Here is a 12,580-nt window from a genome sequence, read left to right as displayed (position 1 = left end):
GTTTTGAGTAAATAAATTGTTATATTTACCATTTCATCTTGGTCAATAAGTTCATTTTAAAATACTAAGAGATCTAAAAATAAAGTAATGTTTTTCCTTTAAAAATTTCCCAAAGTGGGCTTGGGGGGCATAGCTCAGTGGTAGAGCCCTTGCTTAATATGTATGAGGCCCTGGGTTCAATCACCAGAACTTCGGAAAAAAAAATCTCCAAAGTTCTGAGTGCTTTGAATTTATTGAACTTTCAACAATCACCATCTGGTTGGTTAAGTAATTTACATTTGGATATCCTCACCAAGGAGACTCAGGCTGGGGAATTTCCCTTGAATTCCAGGAAGTTGTTCTTCCAACATGATGTTTACTTCCCTTGATGTCACAATTTCTCTTGATGAATGTAAACATTTATTTTTAACATGGTTGCTAAAACTCATTCAATATTTGGTTTTAATTCCTGTGTCAAAAACTAGTGGAGTAGAAAGGTCAGTGTGTGGGTCGATATACTCACACATTGAATGTTGAGTTAGTAAAAAAGCAAGCAATATTATTTTGATATTTCAATGTTTGGAAACAAAAGCATTTTTATTTTTATTTTAAAAATAAAACCCAAAAATTCATGTAATCTAATATAGCATATTAATAAAATAAAACTCATGTCACTAGGCATGGAGGTGTGTGCTTATCAAACCAGTACTAGGGAGGCTGAGGCAGGAGGATCCACAAGTTAGCAAACCTGGACAACTTAGCAACATTCTGCCTTTAAATTAAAACAAAAAGGGCTGAAGATGTCGTTTGGGAGTCAAGTGCTAAACAAGCACTCAGTATCTCAGAAAAAAAAATCATGTTATGAAGTTTTCTCATCATTAATGCTTTTGGGAATTTGTACATTTTTATAAATTATATTCAATACTTTTGTTGAAACTCTGTCAGTTGTATGTAATTCTTCTAGGAATCCTATGAAATATGCCTTGTTACCTGATTTCACAGATTTTGCAACTCAAAAAAGGTAAAAAAAATATTTTCATGATCTGGGGTTGTAGCTCAGTGGTAGAGCACTTGCCTAGCATGTGTGAGGCACTGGGTTTGATCACAAAAATAAATAAATAAAGATATTGTGTGCACCTACAGCTAAAAAATTATTTTAAAAAAATCATTTCATGTCACACAACAAGCAAACAGCATAGCAGAGGCCTAAAACCTGACCTTTCCAATTCTAAGGGCTGTGGGTGAAAACATACAATTTTCTAATTGTGCCAATTTTGAAAACACAGGACCTAGAGCATGCTAGGCAAATGCTCTATCACTAAGCCACAATCCCATTCCATTCACCCCAATTTTTAATATGCTTAAGCAAATCATAATGTTAACCTCTCTCTCATAACCCTCCCTTACTTCATATTCCATAACCAATCACCCAAAATATTTTTTTCCTCCAATTCTGCATTCACCAGGGTTTCATTCACTTTTTCACTCATTCATTCATTTATTCATCACATTTTTATGATGTCCTCATTATGTACCAGACACTCTCCTAGGTCCTGGAAACAAATCTAGTTTCTCTGGTTGTAAGGTGTCTTTTTGGATAGGAGGAACAATAAACACTTACATACAGACAGACATACATAAACAACAAGAAGGTAGGATGATAATAAGTTGCAATGAAGAACATAATATAGGAACCCAGAAAATAATAGCTAACTTTTGTTGAATATATATTCCATGTGTGAGATACTGGTTTAAATATGTGATGTAGATTAATTCATTTAATTCTCCCAAAATTCTATGTTGCTGACATTATATTTGTGGTGGATTGAGGATGGCAGCAAATTATTGATTATTCTTCTAATCAAGATATAGAGTTTACCTCCTCTGCCTCTGTACCTGGGCGGGCCTATTAACTCTATTAATAGATAGAATGGGACAGAAGGGAATAAATACACTAGGTTTGCATTTAACCTTTAGCCTTATTCTCTTGGAGACCAGAGCTGCCAGGTAAGAAGTCAGAATAAGGATTCTGCACTGTAAGAAAGACCAATAAACAAGGAGAGGCCAGTGTATCTGAGACCCAACCCAGCTCCTGCCAACAATCAGTGTGTGAATGAATCCCATTGAGTGGTCAACACCCTCAAGCTATTTTATGACTCCGGTTCCTGCTGCCAACACCAGAATTATGAGCCCTGAGTGAGAACTATCACTGGAGACAGTTCAAGGAGATCCCTGAGAGAGTAACCTGAACTCAGGACCGGGGGTCTTTGACAATAGTCACAGAAAGGCATGACCTTCCAGATAGAGACACAGATTTATGAGGAAAGCCAAGAGCACATTCAAGGGAAAATATGGGTTATCTCCAGAGAAGTGCTTTTCTGCTCTTGGGCTTTTCTTTTAAAGAAAAGTTGGAGGGCTGGGGATGTGGCTCAGTGGTAGTGTTTGCCTCGTATGCATGAAGCCCTGGGTTTGATCCTCAGTACCACAAAAGAAAGAAAAAGAAAGGGAGGGAGGGAGAAAGGAAGGAAGGAAAGGAGGGAAAAGAAAAGTTTGTGAGGGGTGGGCATGGAAAATTGTGGGAATGACATCACCTGGTGATCACAAGATGGTACATGGTGGTCTGGCAGTTCTCAGGATCCTTAAGTTGACATCTCCTCCATGATTTGATCAATAGATAACTTTGGGAAAATACCCTTTGTTATAAGTTTCATATCTTCCTTTGCTCAATCTATTCTAAAAATTAATGTATTAGTGAATTAATTAACAGGATACAGGCAGATTTTCATAAGTGAGTAAATTTCCAGTCGTTTTAAGATTGTGAATGAAGATTTGTAGATTTCCCAGAAATTTGTAAATGACAGGCCTGGGGGAGACAACTGGCTCAGGAGTGACAGGTCTGAGAAACTCAAGCACAAAGCTTTTAGACTAAAGTTATAGTTGCCTTCTCCCTTTTGTCTCTTTCCTACCCTATCTTTTATTTCTTCACCTTGAGAGGGTGTACCTTAAGAACCACCCAGACAGAGCCCAGTCAATCCACAGAAAATTGAGAGAAAAGAATACATTTTTTTCAGCTGTTAATTTCAGGGTATTTGATTATGCAGGGATGTACAATTGGAACGAGTATAATCTTCCTTTGACAGATGAGGAAACATAGGAAAAGAGGGGTTAAATAAAATGCATGCCTATTTGTAGAATTTGTACTCAAACCCTGGCAGGCTGTCCCCAAGTACCCTTTTAAACTCCCCCATAGGTCGCAGGGTGAGGTCAGCATTCCATTTTCTCCATTGAATCACAATGGTTAGAACTCAGGCCCACTCCCTTTAGAAGAAGCCCTAGAACCCAAGGTGCTTTCCCAGCAAACAGGTCTTTGTGGTTTCCTCATCCTGGAAGTTTTATGTTGTCTATGACCTTTTGTGGATTAGAATCTTCCAGAAATAGGGAGGATAAAGAGGAGAATGACCTGCATTAATCTAGAATCCTTTCATTGTGTTGTAAAATTATAAAAATTAGCCAAGTGAACTAGGAGATTGCATGGTATTTTGATTCAACAAAAGATAAGGAGGGCAAGTAATTTTCTTAAATCAAGGGCAAGTAATTGTCACAAAATCAAATTCCTTGGCATACAAACATGTTACATCCCTCCTCAAACACACAGGATTGATATATTCGGGTGGGAAAGGAGTGGCCAGACATCTGTGGCATGGTGACATTAGCCAGCAAGTTGTTGAGCCAGATGTTCCTTCCTCAAAGGGAAGGACAGATAAAAGTACCCAGCAAGCCCAGGGCACATATTTCCAAAGATGTTTTTCCTCAGGGTATTTACAGCCGAGTTGGGCTCTTGGAAGACTTCGTGTACACAACAATAGGACAGGTCGTGATGGCTCAAAGGAAATTAGTTTACAGATGCAGCACATCCCCCAGCCACATCCCCCAGCCTTCCCAGGGAAGCTCCTGGTACTCTTGAAACTTTCCTGTCAGACTATTATACAATCCAGTGCCTTTTCCAATCAGGAAATATGATGTTCCAAAGACAACTTGACCTCCTGTTTAAAAATGGGCCTGGGGTGTTGGTTGAGGAGGAAGGGAGACAAAAGAGGCCTGGTCTAAGTGTACTTAATTCACAGACCCAATCACAAACGCAAACAAGTTAATTTTGTTAAGCACGCACAGTAACATTTCACTTAAGACAAAAAATCCCAATTATTTATTCTCCTCTGGAGTACTTCTTATGCCTCCTTGAGTTTTTAAAAGTTCAAGTGTTGCATAAAAAAAATCAACATAATTACAGAAAGCGGTCCTTAAACAAGAATATCCTGTTTTGTTTCCTGCATACTCGCCAGGGTGGCTCATCTGAATCCTTGACAACATCCAACTTGAAGAAGAAAACATCACGCCCGCTTGCTGAGGGTGGTTTTTACACACAGCTCCCCAGCAGTAGGGCTCCTGGCCCCCGTGTGTAAGCTGACAATCGCCCTATTGTTTACTTTGCAGTCAGAAAAGTGATGCTGCTTTTCCTCACTATGTATGGTCTCCATAATCCTAACAGTCATGTTCTCTCTGCAGTAAGTCCAAATCTATGTTTCCCAGAGGAGTTTCAAATACATGAGATAGATTAGCATCTCTATGGCTTGATGCAATCTGTGACAGCTTCAACAGCAATAAACATTTTAAAGTGTGGTCAGTCCTAAATTATTGGATGAAGCACAATTTTGTTCCTGAGGTAGAGAAAAATTAGCAATAACTTTTGGGTAGTAAATACACTGGCAGAGGAATAATACAACATCCCAAAGCTCTTGCCCTCTCGGCATTTCATTCTGCTTAAAGGGAGTGGGGGCAAGCCCAATTGTGTGCTGATGAATTAGAAAACTTCATGAACACTCAAGAAATACACATGCCACTACAAATTAACCATTAGCAGGGCAAGGTATTCATCCTTTCTGTCAGATTCGGTGGGAAGTATGCCTTATTAGCATTGAAGCCCAAAGAAGTAATATATCAGTCCACATTCACTTTTCTTACAAAAGGGAACAGGCAGTCTCAGTTCTGGAAAATAAATAGCATTGTTCTTTCCGTCCCCATTTCAAACCTAAAACTTAAAATCACCAAATGAAATCCTATTTCCTCTCTGCTCCCAGTTTGTCTCCAGTGTTTACAATTGAATGCGGTTTTGCATTTTAAATCCCTTCCATCATAACCCTGAAAGTGATCACAGGGCTGCTAATTCTCCGGGTCTCCAGTTTCCACCCTCCCCCGCTGCTGCACTTTGAATTTGAATGGGACCCGAGGATTCTCTGGGGGCCACTGTTTGTGGCCCTTCCGAAGCAGCCTCTCTCCTGCTTTCAGCTGGTTTCCTGGCAGGTTTCATGGGGATTTGTGGTGAGTGGCCGCTCCGGACTCACTTTTCATTCTGTCAGGTTGTGGTTAGGCTTAGTGGGGTTTCTTTGTTATCCTGGCCACTAGTAGTCAATTCCCTTGAAAATATCTGGTTTTCTCTTTTTCCCTTAAAAAAAAAAAGCAGCTCTTAGGTTCCCCCTTACCCCCCAAACACAAACACAAAATAAATAGGGGTATCCTGTCAAAAACTTGGGGGAAGAGAAGAGGGAGCACTCCAGATGTTCTCAATGGTCCCAATTTAATTTTGATGTCAGACTATAAAAGATCTTGGGAGGGCCCCATTTCCTGTACCTGCCCTTGCTGACACGCTGTTTTACTAAGGAACCGGGGATAAATTTTACTAGTGCCTTTTCATGTTAAAACAAAATAAAATAAGCCAAACATAAAATGTGACATTTTGGAGCACAGCATTTCTCGTTAATTCACAATAAACCTGGAAAATAAAAAAAGTAAGTCCCAAAATTAGCCCAACAAAACAAAACAAATACTTAGGAGTGGGTGAAGATGGAGTGTTCTGCGGACACAGGGGGAGATTTGGCAGTTTCTGCACATGCCTGAAGCCAGCATTTAAGAGAGTTTTGTATTTCATGAATCAGTTTGGAAAAAAAAAAAAGGAAAAAGAAAAGAGAGAGAGAACAATGTAAGGTTGCCAACATTTTATATTGCCAAGTCAGGCTATTCAAGAAAAGAAAATCAACAAAAAAACCACCAACAACAACTGACACTGAAATCTTACATCATTTTTTAAAAGAAAGGACGTGTTAACATGGTGGGGGCTAGAGGGGGGCAGAGGAAAGCCATAATCTCAGAATGCAGGACGGGCTTTTCAAGAATGAGGGCTTGGCAACTTGTACCCCACCGTGCCACAAAGGCCTTCAGAATCAGCCAGTTCCTGAAACACGCCAAGCCCCTTCCCAACTCACTGCTGTTGCGCCCGCTGATCCTCTGACTGGAAATCTATTCCCTGGGACCTTGACAGAGCTCTCCACTCACATCTAACCGCAGAGATAGGCTTCTCCAACCACACTGCTGAAGCCCCTCTCCCCAGGCCTCCTGCCCACAACCCCTCCCCTCCCCACATCTATCTCTTTTCTTTCCCTTACCTTTATTATTATTATTATTTTCCAAGACTTGTTACTACTGGGCTCTGTATGATCCATTTGTTCATTATTTTTTTTTTCCCATTACAATACAAAGCCATGAGGTGCCTTTGTTTACTTCTTTTCCTCCACTATCCAAAACATGGGTCCTGGCATATGAGGCATGCAACATATATCTGCTCCATTTCTAGAGGTGTATAATGTCATGATTGTTGTTTTTCTCATTTTTATCCTGGACAAGAAAAATCGTGTGCAGAGCCTGCCCTGTTTGCTGTATAAAAAACATTGTTTTAAGAAAGTGACTGAGGAGGCCCTGGTGGTATAGATCAGGGGCAAGCAAATAAGTGGACAATTGGTGGGTGCACTCTTCACCGCAGGAAAGGGAGTCATGTTTCCTAGGACCTGGGACAAACTGAGAGTGGGCTGAAATTATGCCTGTCTACTGGTTTAGAAATCAGAAATATTCCTAAAAATAAATAGGCTGTTGAGAAACAAACACCCTCCTTCTCCCTCCCCAAGTTACTGAAAACAGGGTTTTGCAGGGGTAAAAGGTGTGATGCCTTTCCTCCCCATCAAAACGGCCATAACTGGGGACACTCCTGTAACAAAAGACAGATAAACAAAAGAAAAGCAGAAATGTTTACAATCAAACTTGTATGTAATACAGGTACCACTGGGCCTTCAAAGATGAAGATCCAAGGACCAGGGGAAATTTTTTTCTGAATTGAGAATTGAACTGAGCTATGTCATCAGCCCTTTTTATTTTTGAAACAGGGTTTTGCTAAGTTATAGGCTGGCTTCAAACATGCCATCTTCCTGCTTCAGTCTCCTAGAAAGTTTGATTAACAGGTGTACACCACTATGCTTGGCTCAGGGCAAACAATTTTTGTTCTTAGGTTTGATGAAGAATGGACAGTGGTATAGAAATGTGTGCTACAGGCCTGGCATGGTGGTCTACACCTGTTAGCTCAGTGGTTTGGAAGGCTGAGCAGGAGGATCGTGAGTTCAAAGCCAGCCTCAGCAAATTAGTGAAGCCCTAAGCAACTCAGTGAGACCTTGACCCCAAATAAAATGTGGCTCAGTGGTAAAGCACCCTGGGGTTCAACCTCTGGTACCAAAAAAAGAAAGAAAAGAAAAGAAAAAGAAATGTATGCTACATTTCTGAGCAATAGTAGTAACTAGATGTATATAAATAGGTGAGACCTAGTAGTAGGAAAATGTGATTGGATGAAACGAAGTGACCTAATGATAAACTGGAGAGGGAAAACCCAGCCAGGTGTTTGTTTGTTTTCCTGTTGGGATGGTTCTAACTCTGTGTAGCATTCCTTCCATGTACGGAGCAGTACCTCCTGGGTACTATCAGATAAAGTAGGTCAGAGAATTTCTTTATGGCCAGTGAAGGCAGGGAAAGGTTAGGGCTATATTTCTAGTTATTTTGATTTGCCTTGGGAAAGGAATTCTGGTTTCTATGAAATGCTGAGGTGGGAGGGGGTAGAAAGAGGGGCAGGACATAGGAGGGCAGGAAAAGGCCTGAGGGACCTCTTAAGGACTTTCCAATGTCCTTCAGGTAAGGCACTCAGTATGTCAAAGTGACATACTTGGAGGTATGGTTTTCTGAGCCCCCAACACCTTGTTGCTGCTGCTTTTTTCCCGCCTGAACCTTGCTTTCTAATCTTGTGGCTTTTTAAACCTCTTGGATTGTATTTGCAACTTTCTTTCTTTCTTTTCTTTTTTTTTTTTTTAATAACAGAATGTTCCCCTACTCCTAGTCTACAGATTTCTATTGGATATATATATTTAAAAAAAGGTAACAGTAGCCTCCGGTGACAGCACAATGAACCATTTCTGTCTTGATCATTCACTGTGAAGTGGTGGAACTGGGAAGACTGGTTCACAGACAAGCCTGCTGCCAGGAACAATAGGTCATTACAGAAAAAAACTGGCTTTCAAATGCATTGTGGATAGTTCACAAATAAAGTCAGTAGGGTTTGAAAGTGTACATTTCAAATTTTTGTACCATATACGGTCCTGGAGAGATTATTCAAATTTTTTTTCTTGAAAGGGTACTACTTCTGTGTCAGAACTCAGAATATGATGCCCATGTTCAATGTAGCCCTTTAGCATAGGAGGTTTTTTAAGCTGAAGAAAATTGAGAAAACCAAAGGTGCAGGAAGGTTCTCTTTGTCCTTTTCCTTCCTTTCTCCCCTGAAACATGGTCTTAGGGAAATTTTCTGACCTACCTCCCATAAAAGTAGATCATAAGGGACGGTTTATGTGACTGAGTGGCACAGTACTTGCATGGCATGTGTGAGGGCCTGGGTTCAATCTCTAGCGCAGCAAAAATAAAATAAAATAAAAGTAGATCATGAGACCCTCATGAGACAGGCATTCTGCCTTATACCTGGAGGCCAAGAATCTAAACAAACAGGCTTTACTAAGTTTTTCTGTTTATTATCATTAGGTTATACCACATTTTTATCTGATTGTATTTCAACACAGCTGTTCTTTGTCAAAGCTGTCTATAAAAATACTTAGTTTTTCCTCTGGTTTTGGGTCTTGATTTCTAAAAACTCCAGACTACTGGAAACTTTGGTTAAGTAAATTTTATGTTTTTCTTTTCTTAATTTGTCTTCTTTCTTTCTTCCTTTTGGGATTGGGGATTGAAACCAGAGTTCTACTGAGCTTCATCCCTAGCATTTTTCTTTTTGTTTTTGTTGTTGAGACAGATTATTGCTAATTTGCCCAGGCTGGCCTTTATTTTATTTATTTATTTATTTTTTGTATTCTTCCTGTCTTAACCTGCCAAGTAGCTGAGATTACAGGTATGCGCCCCTCTGATCAGCTGTTAATCTGTGTTTTGCTAGAAGATAATCAGTCATAGACTTTGATGGATGAGGACAATATGTTATTTTTTCTCTTCTACAGTTTTTGTGTCAAATAAGGGGTGGCTGAAATACCCTGCTCTGGAGATGATCCTGGGACAACTGATAAAAATGTGGCCAAAAGGTAAGACATCTTTCACCAAGGTCTGTTCTCCTAGATCTCTTCCTGTAGTGCCCAGTGGAGACTAGAAGATAAAATTTCTCACGTCCCTTGCTTTCCAAATTTACATGAGTGGGAGAAAAACATTCTATGCATTTCTCTTATTGTTTTGTCTTTTGTTATAAGGTGGTTTAGCCATGGAACTTGTGACTTACAAGGACAATCTCCCCTACGGAGACTACGTAACTCATTTTGGCAACTCATTTTGTCTTCTGAAAAATAGAGAATGAACCCAGGTATACCCTGTGTGAGTTTAGCAATGTCTGCCCTTGCTGCTATACTTCTGAAGAATACTAAAGGTGGTAACAAGATGGTTTATAAATAAGTGAGAATAGGAAGGAGATGAAGAAAATGAGTTTAGAGTAAAATCTGCCTGTATGTGTGTGTGCACACGTGTGTGTGTTTCTGTTATATACATATACAAGATGAGGTCAACATATGTTGTTCATTCTAATAACGATGATAAAATAAATGGAAAGTATAAAAAGTTGATCTTGTGAAATTTCCTTCTCTCTCTCCTTTTATGCCTCAGAATGAAATGGTGATGGAGGATTTAGAAACCCTCTGTTGATTAATCCATCATATTCTGACAACTGAATTCCCAGAAACAGAATCAGACCTTGACACAAAGTGACGTTTTGATTGGAATTTCTTTTAAGTCAAAGCTTAGAAAGTCCTGAGAGGAGGAGTGACTCATAGTGGGCCCTCAAATAACTGTAGTTACTACTACTATTGATACTAATTGCTCACATTAAGAAGCTAAGGATTTTTGGATTGGGGATATAGCTCAGTCGGTAGAGTGCTTGCCTCACATGTACAAGGGCCTGGGTTCAATCCCCAGAACACACGCGCACACGCACGCACACACACACACACACAAAGAAGCTAAGGATTTTAATGTCTGATCAGCTAGTTTCAATGTCTGTCTAGTCAGTTCCACCATCTCCGTATAATTGCAACTGCTGAGTCAGAGAATGTTTTGTAAGAGGTAGACACAAGTTAGTTGGATAGACATTTACACTGAAGGGTAAGAATTAAAATGTTAAGTGGTCTAAAAAAAAAAAAACAGGAGGGTAACATTTAGGACCATCACCCACACAATGATGAAGTTATCTCGTTTTAGGATTATGTATCATGAAAATTGAAAATAAAGCCAAGGCTTAATTCCTCTGATATTTGAAATTAAAAAAAAAAAGTACATTTAATTTAAAAATTGCCCAGGCACAATGATAAGAGGTAGTTATTTTTGTTAAAAGTAGATTGTGGACAGAGTAGCTCCCGAAAATGCTTTTAAGTATTCACGTAGGACAAAAACCTTCTTGGCACTAAGAAGTCTCAATTGGCCTTTCAGTTGCACTGTGGTTCATTGTGTGCTTTAAATCAGCTCTAAGACTACACTACATACCATTGTGTCTGTTAGAAAAATCATTATGGTGCAATTAAAAGCAGTGTTGTTTCACAGCAGAGCAGGGAATTTTCCTCCATGTACACTTCCTTAGTTCTTCTTGTGATTATCAATACTTGTGATGGTCAAGAGATAACAGCTGTCCAGAGGACACCCAACAGATGGTAATCACAGGGTGATGTGTCATCCTCTTTGGGATGCTCTGACACCTGAGCTTAGGACTTTCTGCCAATGCTGGTGTGCAAGTGACTCCTTTTAAGTACCACAGATCTGGAATGTTCTTTGACAAAATTAATCTTCTTCCAGAAATAAGAGAAATTGAAGTACTCTTAAGAAATGAAGTGTGCCATGGAATGCTAAAACATATTTTCCTCTGGAACTTTTAAACTGTTATAGATAAGAACACTACCCATGGAGAAAGCCCCATACATTGAGAGATAGGTCAGTTTTTCTTCCAGAAAAGGGTGTGATGAGATTGGATGGTTCTTTCATTTTTGTAAAAGTCTTTAAAGATTGGCTTTCTATTTTTTAAAAAAAGAGCAGTTTAACCCTGGCTTCAGTAATGACATGACTTGTTGAATGACATAGTCTGTAATGAAATTAACCTAAGTGGTTTGAGAATTAATTAAGTGGTTTCATTTTACATTTCAGGTAGCATTTTAACATGAAACACTTAAGCCTCTATCTTCATTATTTATACAGTACATAGATGTGTGCAGCATTATTATGGGAATAAGAAACTAACAGGAAATTCATTGACAAAGATGCTGAACAATGCATAGAACGACGCTTTATGATTGTGCTATATATTTAGTATTCAGAATCTTGAGTTACAGATTCTCCATGACTGCCTTGTGCTCCTTCCTCTCAGTTACACAACTGATTTCAGGTTCCAGAGCCTCAGTTCTGTCTTGCAAATATTCTGGACTGTCTGGATGTATATATTTTAATACAATGATAAAACAGTCTTGAATAATAGATATATGTTCTGCTTCTGTGTTCTGCAAAGTGTCCTAGGTATGCCTGCCTGCCAGCACAGTTCTCCCTCAAGCTCCACTAAATGATATTTAAATGATATTTGACGACCTTTAGTTTGACCTGAATATAATTATACAGGCCTATATTTGTGTGTGTATGTGTGTGTGGGGGAGGTACTGGGGATTGAATCCATGGACACTTTTTACTAGTTACATTCTCAGCCCTTGTTATTTTTTAAATTTTGAGACAGATTTGCTAAAATGCCCAGATTGACCACTACCATATAATCCTACTTCTTCAGCATTCCAAATTGCTGGGATTATAGGTGTGTACCACACCCAACAAGTATAGGCCCTTAAAAGCAGGCAATGTGGGGATGACCAGGTCCCACAGGGTTTAATTTAATCTTGTCAAAATTGTTGTCTTTCCTTTCCCATGTTAGCAAGACCATGTCCTCAGTTCACTAAGATTTGTATTTCTTCTAAAACACGGCACTCTGACATTTTCTGTTTGTCTATTCATGTCCCAGGAGAGGTAAACCACATGCCATATATGTTTTCTGTTAATATATTTGCAAGTTGGTCTCACTGGTTGGTCTCTGAAAGATTTCCAGCAGATAAAACACATGAAATGAGAAGCTATAAAAAGGAGATTTTAGTAAATGCATAAGGGAGTAGGGACA

At 39.3% G+C, this 12,580-nt stretch overlaps 1 protein-coding gene and 1 long non-coding RNA gene across 40 annotated transcripts in view; one reads left to right on the top strand and one right to left on the bottom strand.

The window, feature by feature from the left end:
• The window catches only part of Adgrl2 (adhesion G protein-coupled receptor L2), a 624,560-nt gene that overhangs the window by 496,538 nt on the left and 115,442 nt on the right, over positions 1–12,580 (bottom strand). The gene's annotated exons all lie outside the window — the stretch shown is intronic.
• The window catches only part of LOC125620003, a 31,518-nt gene continuing 25,994 nt past the window's right edge, over positions 7,057–12,580 (top strand). Inside the window, exons 1-2 of the long non-coding RNA XR_007351588.1 lie at positions 7,057–8,040; positions 9,399–9,479. This is a non-coding gene — a long non-coding RNA (uncharacterized LOC125620003). The remainder of the gene's footprint in view (positions 8,041–9,398; positions 9,480–12,580) is intronic.

The sequence above is a fragment of the Marmota marmota genome, unplaced genomic scaffold (genome assembly GCF_001458135.2).
Source record: "Marmota marmota marmota unplaced genomic scaffold, marMar, whole genome shotgun sequence".
In the NCBI taxonomy this organism is placed as follows: domain Eukaryota; kingdom Metazoa; phylum Chordata; class Mammalia; order Rodentia; family Sciuridae; genus Marmota; species Marmota marmota.
Note: the sequence above shows the minus strand (reverse complement) of the source record. Positions and strands in the feature narration are given on the sequence as shown.